This window comes from Pseudonaja textilis, chromosome 5 (genome assembly GCF_049901715.1).
Source record: "Pseudonaja textilis isolate UNSWEBS1 chromosome 5, rPseTex1.2, whole genome shotgun sequence".
Classification (NCBI taxonomy): domain Eukaryota; kingdom Metazoa; phylum Chordata; class Lepidosauria; order Squamata; family Elapidae; genus Pseudonaja; species Pseudonaja textilis.
Genome location: NC_141994.1, coordinates 2,363,901 through 2,376,328, shown reverse-complemented (window position 1 = coordinate 2,376,328; position 12,428 = coordinate 2,363,901). Strand labels below are relative to the sequence as shown.

At 40.2% G+C, this 12,428-nt stretch overlaps 1 protein-coding gene across 4 annotated transcripts in view; it reads left to right on the top strand.

Annotated features, from left to right (window-relative positions):
- CNTN1 (contactin 1) overlaps window positions 1-12,428 on the top strand; it is a 178,782-nt gene that overhangs the window by 52,257 nt on the left and 114,097 nt on the right. The window lies entirely within an intron of this gene.

Genomic DNA, 12,428 nt, shown 5'->3' with positions numbered 1-12,428 from the left:
TCATAGTATTGATTCTATCCTAATAAAATCGTAGTCTATTCCTTGCCTTTCTTGCATTGTTTTACCAGAATTTAATTATATTGGGCAATTTTGATTAGAAAAAAGGAAATGAAAAATTATAAATTAAGATAAATTAATGTAATGCAATTGAGCTATGCTACTGTATACATTTTATTTGTAGGTGAGGGAAATAGAAAACAGGATTCCAAAGGCAAATGCTGAATAGTAAAGGAAGAAGCACTGCGTGCTTTCATGTCGCTGTTGCTTGTAAGTGGGACAAAGTGTCTTGGCATGAAGTCCCTGGATGTGTTCATCATGATACAGGAAGTTAGCTACCAGCATAAAAGAAACGATGTTTGGATAACTATCTTGATCTTCACTTGGAATTGAACAATAATTGTTTATGTGCTGAGTTTTGTATGCTCCAGATTATAGCATCTTCAAATATAAATTATTTATCTATATTAATATCTCTTGCTGACTATAAAGATTACTTAGCTAACTCCACTAACTGTAATCTTTTATTCTAATCAAAATAAGTCTTCTCTCATAGAATTGATGAGAGGACAACCTCCCCCCTCAGTTTCCTTCTTAATGGGATTATCCAGAGTGTAAACTTCTTTAGTTGCAGGTGTTGTGTGAAGTTGTGTGATGGCCAGGAAAGGGTGGCCTGTTGTTTTTAATCAGAAGAAACTGGAGTTTAAATAATTCTCACTCCCCCTGATAAGCTGATAAATTGTTTTTAGTATAATTTTATTTCTCCTTTGGTGCCAAAAACTTTACAACAGTAGACTCTCTGTGATAACAGCTTTTTGATTAGAGAAATCTAAATGAGCAATGCATACAGAAAGTCAGGAATAAGAGGTGATAAGGATTCACAGAGATTTAAACAAATGGATGGGTGAGAAAGAAGAAACTGGTGGGGATGGCATCTTCTAGTAACGTCAACTATCAGCTTAATATAAAATCAGTCCCTTCCATTTGTTTGTCTTCTACTTTCTCTCTTCATATTGACAGCTGATGGACTTATCACATAAGTCCAGGAAGTAATTGAAGATATTATTTACATTGACTTATTGACTTGTTGTTTTGAATTCCCACTTTCCTTAATAGGACTGTCCATAGTGCAAGGGAACAATTGTATATAGTTTATTCCAATGACACCTAATTCTTACTTAAGAGCAAATCTTGTTGAGGTTAGTAGCCATGTAATGGGCTTTACTATTGTGGAAATATTTCAGAAAATCAGTGATGAGACTATATTAACTCAATGATCCATCTGTCTAATAATAATTAGAAAGTATCAATATTATTTTCTAAAAATATATTTTTCAACTGGGATTTATACAGTAATTCAAAATAGAATATCTTTATCAGAATCAAACAAAATGTCATAGATAAGCCAAATTGTCTAATGATAGCTAGACTGCAAATGAAGACATTTTTATAGCTTTTTGAGTAGCCCTGATTTTTAAGTGGTGGCTACGGTGAATTAAGGACCTGCTCTCAAGGGAAACTCCTCAAGTGAGGTTCATATTATTTTCATTTTAATTCTGTCTAAATGTTTCATTCTACTCCCAATTCTACAACTAGCAAGAAGCCTTTAGAACATTTCCACCTTTTCTCTGCAGATCAAATAAGAAACCTAAGATGTGCTTTTAGTCATAAATAAATGGCTTAATATTCTGGAGCAAAGATTTTACAACCTGCATTGAAACAATAACCATACATTTTACCACCAGTATTATCCAGATACATAATCAAAAGAATAACTTAGCTCAGCAGTAGCTATTTAACTCAATAGGAATGAAATATGTGCCAGTCTTTATATATGTATGTTTTCTTAAGTTTTCGCAGGTACTTACATGTATGGCATTCAGCTTTGTTCGGGTATTTTCCCATGTCATTGTAGTTGTGCTTTTAAAGTTGTAGCAACCTTTCAGCAGAATCTCATCTGCCATCATCAGGCTTCTGTATAGTGTTCATCTGTGAGTCAGACTTTTACAGTGTAAAAGTCTGTAAGACTGTGAAAGTCTGACTCACAGATGAACACAATACATATATATATGGTTTCTGGCATGCTATGTACCGATGCTGGTCCATGTATCGGAGCTTGGGGACCCCCTGTCCTACAGGCACATGTTAAGGCTAAGGCATGCTTACTAGGTTCACTAGATGGCAGTTTATGAGGGAAATGATCTGGACTATACCTATCTATCTGACCTTGTACAGATAACTTAAGTGAGAGGTAATCTATAGATAAGTTGGCCCAGTTGTGTATAGGGCTTTAAAGATGATAACACACTGAATTACACTGGGAAGAAACAAGAATGGACTCAACTGTTGCACCAAGTCTGTCTAGAGAATTGCTGCCTTATCATATTAACTATTGCCACTAATTTGTCTTCATTAAAATATAATATAATTATATTAAAAAGCTAAAAAAAATTGTAGTGGAGTACAGATGCTACTGGGGGACGCAGTGGCTCAGTGGCTAAGACGCTGAGCGTGTCGATCAGTAAGGTCAGCAGTTTGGCGGTTCGAATCTCTAGTGCTGTGTAACGGAGTGAGCTCCCATTACTTGCCCCGGCTTCTGCCAACCTAGCAGTTCGAAAGCCTGTAAAAATGCAAGTAGAAAAATAGGGATCACCTTGGTGGGAAGGTAACAGCGTTCCATACACCTTCAGCATTTAGTCATGCCAGCCACATGACCACGGAATCGTCATCAGACAGTGCTGTCTCTTTGGCTTAGAAATGGAGATGAGCATCACCCTCTAGAGTCAGGAATGACTAGCGCTCATGTGTGAAGGGAACCCTTACCTTTACATAAAAGTAAACTAAATACAAATTACAGTACTAGTGATGGGAGAAATTTTAGAAAAGAAATGCATCTAGTCCACTTGATCAACTCTGTGTTCAGCCTTATCCTTTCCATGTTTCATGCTAATCTTCTGTCTCAAATTGACATATAGGAAATCCAGTAACTTTTTAAAATAATGATACAGTGCTAAAATGTTAAATTTAATCACTTATAATTAAAAGCGCCTAAGTGATTTTTTAAAAGTTCACAGTTGTGACCTCGCTTTTCTGGAAGCTAGCCTCGCTAAACTCAATGGGGTTTATCTTAGATATTCAATTACTGTTCAGGGTTAAAACCAAATGATCAGTGACATTATTTGAAATCAGCTGGAGATCTGGATTGACTTTCCTTTTTCCCTTTCTAGTTGCAGCTGCAGCTATTTTAATTTATATTGTGTATTCACAGAATGAAAGAGATGTTTTTGAGTATTCTCTACAGAACCCTTGTGACTGATGTTAAAAAGTCACTCTGTTTAAGAGTTGCTAGGAAACTTAACGTTCAGAGGATCTCCTATTGAGTTTGTCCTCAATGTTTGGAGGCTGATTCTTTCTGTGTTATATTGCTGTGTTGTAGTTTGAGAACATAGGGAGCTTTTCAAAATCCCAATAAAATTTTATGGAACAATAAAAATTCTGACTTCATTGGATTCTATTGCAATTTCTAAAATTTGGTACATGTGCATACTTCATAATTGTCTTTGCTATAAATCTATATTGTAGTTTATAATCAAAATAAGGAGATTCCATTCAATTGAAAAACCAGCAATTTGATCCCTGTTTCTGAGGACTCAAAAGCTGCTTTACAAAGGATGAAAGCAACATAACATTTGCCTCAAGAATGGGAGATGTATTTGAGAGTTAAATGATTAAGAAGGAAGCATTGATCAAGAATTGTTTGAAAGGAGCAATAAATTTGGGGTCGCCACTAATCCCAAATTACCTCAGGACACCGGCCAAGCTTAAGTTTTACCAACACTTTGCAATTCTTTTGCAAATATATATTCCTTTGCTATAAAATAAATTGCACGGTCTCAGAAAGTGGCTTACTTTTATCTCTGATAAATATGGAACATTGGTGACACTAGTGAAAATATTCTAGCTAGAATTTACAGGAAATGATATAGTCTAACTCAGTAAAGTTGATTTGAAAAATAGGATCAAAGAACAGTCATAATGCTGACATTTTTTAAATAAAGAAACATTATAAATATTTCCTTCTATAAGACATGACTCCACTTGATCCTTCAGTTACCAGCCTTGCGAGCAATGCATGACCTAAAATGTTAATATGGTAACTTATCTATTTGGAAACATTTGCATTTGAAAAAGTTATGTTTAATTAGTTTGTACACATGCTGCATAAACATGATTTAGCATTACTAGCTGAAGCTTAAGATCACCTTAAGCTTAAGATCAACTTTACACACACACACACACACACACACACACACACACACACACACTTCTGGTACCATCATGAGAATGAAAGCTAAACTTTCCAGCCCTGATCTCCAACTTACGATTATCTTAAAGATGACTATTTGAAGTAAGTTAACTTTTTTAACATATTATTTTAATTATGTAAGAATTACATAGCACTGTGTATTTTTATCTACATGTGTGTATTGCAATATGTACGCTGCTCAAAAAAATAAAGGGAATGCTTAAACAACACAATGTAACTCCAAATCAATCACACTTCTGTGAAATCAAACTGTCCACTTAGGTAGCAACACTGATTGACAATCAATTTCACATGCTGTTGTGCAAATGGAATAGGCATCAGGTGGAAAGCTTAGGCAGTTAGCAAGACATCCCCCCAAAAGGAGTGGTTCTGCAGGTGGTGACCACAGACCTCTTCTCAGTTCCTATACTTTCTGGCTGAAGGTTTGGTCACTTTTGAATGCTAGCGGTGCTTTCACTCTAGTGGTAGCATGAGACAGAGTCTACAACCCACAAAAGTGGCTCAGGTAGTGCAGCTCATCCAGGATGGCACATCAATTTGAGCTGTGGCAAGAAGGTTTGCTGTGTCTGTCAGTGTAGTGTCCAGAGCATGGAGGTGCTACCAGGAGACAGGCCAGTACATCAGGAGACATGGAGGAGGCTGTAGGAGGGCAACAACCCAGCATCAGGACCACTACCTCCACCTTTGTGCAAGGAGGGACAGGAGGAGCACTGCCAGAGCCCTGCAAAATGACATCCAGTGGGCCACAAATGTGCATGTGGCTGCTCAAACGGTCAGAAACAGACTCCATGAGGGTGATATGAGGGCCCGATGTCCACAGGTGGGGGTTGTGCTTATAGCCCAACATCGTGCAGGATGTTTGGCATTTGCCAGAGAACACCAAGATTGGCAAATTCGCCACTGGCACCCTGTGCTCTTCACAGATGAAAACAGGTTCACACTGAGCACATGTGACAGATGTGACAGGGTCTGGAGACACTGTGGAGAATGTTCTGCTGCCTGCAACATCCTCCAGCATGACCGGTTAGGCAGGGGGTCAGTAATGGTGTGGGGTGGCATTTCTTTAGGGGGCTGCACAGCCCTCCATGTGCTCGCTAGAGGTAGCCTGACTGTGATTAGGTACTGAGATCCTCAGGCCCCTTGTGAGACCATATGCTGGTGTGGTTGGCCCTGAGTTCCTCCTGCAAGACAATGCTAGACCTCATGTGGCTGGAGTGTGTCAGCAGTTCCTGCAAGACAAAGGCATTGATGCTATGGACTGGCCCGCCCAGTCCCCAGACCTGAATCCAATTGAGCACATCTGGGACATCATGTCTCGCTCCATCCACCAATGCCACATTGTACCACAGTCTGTCCAGGAGTTGGGGGATGCTTTAATCCAGGTGTGGGAGGAGATCCTTCAGGAGACCATCCGCCACCTCATCAGGAGCATGCCCAGGCACTGTAGGGAGGTCATACAGGCACGTGGAGGCCACACACACTACTGAGCCTCATTCTGACTTGTTTTAAGGACATTGCATCCAAGTTGGATCAGCCTGTAGTGTTTTTTTCCACTTTAATTTTGAGTGTAACTCCAAATCCAGACCTCCATGGGTTGCTAAATTTTATTTCCATTGATAATTTTTGTGTGATTTTGTTGTCAGCACATTCAACTATGTAATGAACAAAGTATTTAATAAGAATATTTCATTCATTCAGATCTAAGATGTCTTATTTTTGTGTTCCCTTTATTTTTTTGAGCAGTGTATTTTAAAAAATCATTTTATGCACCATCAATAGCTTACCTTGTATATTTGTTAAGCCTCTATCGCACATAGTGCAGTTATTCTTGGGGGCAGCTAACCATTCATCAAGCTTAAGTGCTTTTTTAAGACATCTCACCCAGTTCATTTGCAATCTCAGACTCCTTTTTCCCTTGGGCCCTAGTGGTTACTGGGGCTGCTAGTTGCTTTGAGGGGATGACTTCAGCCTTAATGTTATTGTATTGAAGCAACTTGGACAGTGTTTGCCATAAAGTTTTTCCTCCTGGAATAAAGTGCAGGCTAAAATTGAACCAATAAAAGTATTGAGCCCAACCAACTTGTGTAGGGGATAACTTGTGTGCCATTTTCAGGGCTTCCAGATTCTTATGGTCAGTCCACACTTCGAACATTTTTTTTTTGCCACATCTAGGAAGTTTCTCCAAGTAAGCAGACCTCACTACACTGCATATGCCTCCTTCTCCCATACCACCGACTATTGTTCAGGCTTGGTAAGTTTTTTAGAGGTGTATGTACATGGTTGTAGCAAGCTCTGAGTATTCTTTTGCAATAACACAACCCTCATAGCTATGTCACTTGCGTCTGCCTGTATTACAAATGGAACAACTGGGTCATGATGTTCAGCACACCCGTTTGAGTTGTTCAAATGCCACTTGGCACTCCATGGTCCACTTAAGTGACTGACTTGACTTCAGCTGGCCTTCACCCTTTGTGTGTATGTGTGTGTGTGTGTGTGTGTGTGTGTGTATTTTACCAAAAAGAAAAACATGTCCCCTCATAGTAATAATAATAATTGCATAGTTATAACAATAATTATAGTTATATTAACTTATTTGTAGTTGTTATTAATTATACTAGCATGTTTATAGTCATAGATAATCATCTTATTAGATACACGCAGCAATAATCTTTCTTCTTCTAACTTCTGTCTCTCATGTCTAACCACTGATAAACCACTGTCCCATGTTGAATAATACTCTGTATCTCCTTTATCTTTTATTTTTAATTTCAATTTATCCATCTCTGCCTTGGGCTTTGCATGGCTAAAAAATGGAACCTCAAAATTAATTGGAAGCAAGGCACCATAATCTTTCAGGTGCATGTGACTCTTGCTGGGAATCCACATAAACTGAGGGGGCAGAGCACCGAGAAACAGCAACGTCTGGTTACACCATGGTGACCCAGGGCATACCCAAAGAATACAAAGACTTGGCTGAGGTTTTTAGCAAAAAAGCCTCTGATGAGCTCCATCCCACTGCTCCACTGACTGCGATAGAAATCCTACCCAGTGCCAAACCCAAGATGTATAGCATGCCCCTGAGAGAGCTGGAAGAACTGAGGGCATTTGTTAAGAAAACCTAGCAAGTGGTTTCATCGAGCCAGCCCAACCAAAAATTGCAGTCCCAGTGTTATTTAGAGAGAAAAAAGATGGCTCAAAATGTTTCTGCATTGATTTTAGGAACTCAAATACAATCTGTGTGCAGAAAATGTACCCTCTCCCCTATATGAAAGATATGCTAGCACACCTCGCTAAAGGAATTTTTTTTCCAAAGCTGAACTTAAGTGACACTACTGAATCAGAATTAAGGAGTGGGACGAGTGGAAAATGGCATTTAACACCCCCACTTGGATGCTATCAACTCAAAGTCTTCCCATTTGGGCTACAAGGACCCCCTCCAATGCTTATGCAATTAATAAACAAAGTCCTACATGAGCATTTGTATAAGGGAGTCCTGGTTTACTTGAACGACATTTAAATAAATACCGAGATCAAAGCAGAACATGTAAAACTTGTCCAAGCTGTTTTAAACAAACTCTGCTCCACCAAACTTTATGCTAAAGTCTCTAAATGTGAATTCCCCCAGGAAAAAATTGATTATTTGTGGTACTTCATTTCACCCCAGGGCTTGGAAATGGACCCTCAAAAAGTGCAGGCTATTTAAATTTAGCTCTGGGAACACATATCTTGAGAGGTACATTCCAGCTAGGACTGTTGCAAAGACAGGTGTGTAGTTCTGACCATATAAGCATTCTGTCATCAGAAATAAAGAGAAATTATTAAGTCACAGCAGAGGTGGTAAATAGAAGGCCCCCTTCCCTGTGACCTCTTGTTTTGAGCACCCAAAGTTATATTTCGATACAGCTGTTAAAATTTCCCTATTTTGTAGTAGGGCAAATATGAAAAATTATATGTATGGTACGATAAGCAAGTTCTGATATCCAAACCTTCTTGCTATAGCAGAGTTCAGATACAATAATTTTTGCTATTACAAAAGAATGCATCAGAATATGCTGTAAATGCGCCTTCCCTATACATATTCTCCCAATTATCCTTCCTACCTACATATAGCACAGGACAAGAATGATATAATGAATGTGGAAGGGATAATTTTGACCATGAGTCCAAACTTAGTATCTGCAACAGATGGCTGTCCAGCCTCTGCTGGGACACACCCAGTGAAGGGAAGTCTACTAACTGACTCCATTGTCAATTTGCTTTCACTACTAGGGTTTTTTTAAATAACCAGAATCCACCTTCCTCAAATTTTAGGGTTAAGAATAAGAAGTAAATAATTTTTCAGTGGACGTATAAATTTTTATAGTTTAAACATGCATAACACCATTGACAAAACAAAAGTGCAATCATATTTGATTCATGAAAGTAATTAGAAGTAAAATGCTCCCTCTAGCCTTTTCCAAACCAGAATGTGTTATTAGTGCAAATACATTTGTTCAACTAAAATTTAAAAATAGCCTTTACAAAATGAGAAATTTTGTGCTGTTAAAATCTTAGTTATAAACATTATAAGAAGAATTTAAGAAATGCATAAACTGATGATTTACCTGGTCAGATAACATCTGCAAACAAGCAAACAAGCTCAGAGAGCCTCAAGGACTCCACAAAGTGTCCAAAGTGAAAAGTCTTATAGAGAGAATAAATATTGTACAGTATTTATTGTAGAAGTCTGTCACTGAATTTTTTTAGGATGCAAGTCTATGGCTTATGGGATGCAGCTTTGTAGAAATATTAATATTCCAAACTGAGAGACAGCTTAATGTACTGATGGTGGTCTAGAAGTCAGGAGATTGCAAGTTTTGAGCCTTCTTTAAACAGGAAGCCAGTTGATTGACATTGAGCCAATCATTGTCTCAGCTCAATCCATTTCACAGGTGGGATAAAAATTTAACAATAATCCTCAGTAATACCCGCCCAGGCTGTTAAGCACTTCTACCATTTAAAGATTGCTCAACTTCATCTAACAGTCCATCATGTCCTTTTGCACACAGGATGAAAGGAAGGGTAAAAATGCCAAGAGCTCAGCTTAGTGATTAATAGATTTATCAACACATTTTTCTTGGCAATGTACCAGTGGTTTGTTTCCCTTTCCCTTTTGCAAGATGGCATTAAACTTTGTGATCTAACCTATAGCCTTATTTTTCTTAGTACTCTCCCATCTCTAATACAACCATATTCACTTTGATTTGTTGACCCACAGAAAAGCTTAATAGTAATAGCAGTAAATGTTTTATTCAGAAATGTGATATGTTGGAAATACCTTTTACCGTTCCTATACTTAATAATTTTCAAAAACCTGGAAAAAAATATTCTATCTCAGGCTAGGCATTCTGACAGTCTGAAAATGAAGCAAATAACATTGCAATAAATACTGAACTTAACATGCATGTTTGAATACACGTCGACATTTATTCACTACAGATCAGTGATTCTAGAACTCAAATCTGAAAAAAAGCACAAGCCGAACTTCCGGTTTGAGCTTCTTCTTCCTCACATGTTTTCGGACTTGGTGCAGAAGCACTGGGCATCTGCAGCAGTGTATCCTGCCCCACTGGATATGATAGAAAATATTTCAATTTGGCCCCTGATTTCTCTAAATTGTTGAATATTCCTGAGGTAGACAAACCAATAGTGGGATTAGTGTCCTCGTCCTCCATTCCCAGTGAAGCGCCGGAGGCATTAAAGCCAGAGGAAAAGCGGGCCAAGTTGACAGGGGCCATCAATCTGATGCGTGGGCCATAAGAGCAGCCACGGTCGCATTCTTCTTTACTCGATCCTCTCTTAGATGGCTCCGTCACCTAAGGGAGCACATTCCTAATTCCAACATCAGAGTGCATCAGGACATTGCCAAACTTATCACAGCTGCAGAATTCTCTGCTGATGCAACATTCCATGCGGTTAAGTTTTCATCTAGGGCCATTACATCCCATGTTACAGTGTGATGCTTGCTATGGTTAAAACATTGGCAAGCTGACATTAAGCATAAGTGCAAGCTTGCCTCATCTCCCATTGCGGGAGACAGATTTTTTTGGCTCTGCTCTTGATCTGCTGCTCATTGAGACCAGAAGCAAAAAGAAGATACTCCCTTCTCTTTTTTGGAAGTCAGGTTCTAGAAGCACTCAGTCCTTTTGGAGGGGGGTCTTTCGTCCCTTCCATCAAGGACCATATTCAGCTAGATATCAGAGATCCTCAACATTCAGACCAGGACAACAGTCAGAGAGGTCCGACTTCGGAGACAGAAACAGAAGGGGTGGCCAATCCAAGAGACCCTTTCGAGGAGCAGGAAAGAGGTCATTCTGGCACCCAAAATAACTCCATTGATTCGGCTCCCATTGGCGGACACCTTAAATTATTCATGGACCAATGGGACTCTTCAATGTCTGTTTCCTGGGTCAGAAACATGATCAGATTTGGCCTAGCTCTAGAGTTCCAATCCACCACCACCCCAGACTTCTTCATGTCATGCCCTCTTTCCAGAGATCCAGTTAAACAGAATCTTATGGAAACAGCTATCCAACATCTACTGGAAATATGACCCATTCAACCAGTAGCTACCAACCAATGAGGGCGAGGTTTCTACTCGCATCTTTTTGTTGTTCCGAAGAGTTCAGAGGGGTGCGTTGGAGAGCAATTTTAGACTTGAAATGCTTTAACCATTTCTTGGTATATCGCAATTTTAAAATGAACACCCTGCAATCTATCTTACTTGGATTTGACAGAGGTGTATTTACATAAATTTTCAGAAAAGTCATCTGATACCTACCACTTGACTGCTCCATTTAGGAGCAGTGATAGACACCAGGCTGTATGAGGTTTATCTTTCTCAGGAGCGACAGGACAGTATCAAGTCCTTGGTCACTCAAATCAGGATGGAACGCTTGGTTCCATTGGCAGTTCTATCTGAACTCCTGGAAAAGATGGTCTCATGCATAGCCATTGTCCCATGGGCCCGATCACACCTAAGAACTCTGCAATGGTTCCTCTTACCATTCCAGAGGAAAGAGAGCAGCAATTCCAGTATCAAGGTCAGGGTTCCATTAGAGACGCTCAGGTCCCTCAGGTGGTGGGTGTCCCGAGCAATAGCCATGGGGCACTATTCAAGGAGCCCGCCCATCTGACCTTGACCTCAGATGCCAGCCTCTTTGGATGGGGGGGGGCATCTCCAATAGCAGCTGGCTCAAGAACAGTGGTCTCAGACAGACCTGAAGAACAGTATCAACTGGCTGGAGCTCCGAGCCATCCACCTCACCCTTCATCACTTTGATGCCATGGTAGAGGGACCTATTGATCTTGACAGACAATGTGGCTGCAAAAGCACATATAAACTGCCAGGGGGCACCCATTCGAGGTCTCTCATGCACAAGGCGGACCACCTATTTCTCTGGGCAGAGACTCACCTGAGTTCCATCAAGGTGGAACACATCTCAGGGTTAGCAAACATGCAGGCAGACTTTCTCAGCCGGAGCACGGTGGACCACTCTGAGTGGCGACTGCACTTGGACATCTTCCAGGAATTGTGCCAGAGGTTCGGCCATCCAGTCCTGGACTTATTTGCCACCCTGATGAACTTGCAACTGCCCAGATACTTCACGAGGTTTCCAAATCCAGGAGCAGAGGGAGTCAACACCCTTCGCTGTCCTTTGCCCAGGAGTCTGTCGTATGCCTTCCCTCCTCTCCCCATCATACCCAGAGTAATCCGGAAGCTTCTTGTGGAGCAGGCAGAGCTCTTGCTGATTGCATCCCATTGAGCCAGATGGCCATGGTTTGCAGACCTTGTCAGTCTTTCTGTCTCCCAGCCTTGGAGAATCCCTCGAGACAGGATGTCTCTCAACCATGGGGTCTTAGTCTATCCGGAGCTTCAGTGGCTCCAACTGACCGCCTGGCACTTGAGAGGTGGCTCCTGACGAGGGACAACTTTTCAAGAAGGGTGATACAGATGATTTAGTCTTCAAGGAAGCCTCCCACCAACAGAATTTACAATTCGATTCATCTCCATTTTTTTCTCAGTTTCTTCTGTTTTATCTTCTATTTTCTGAATTTTCTGTTC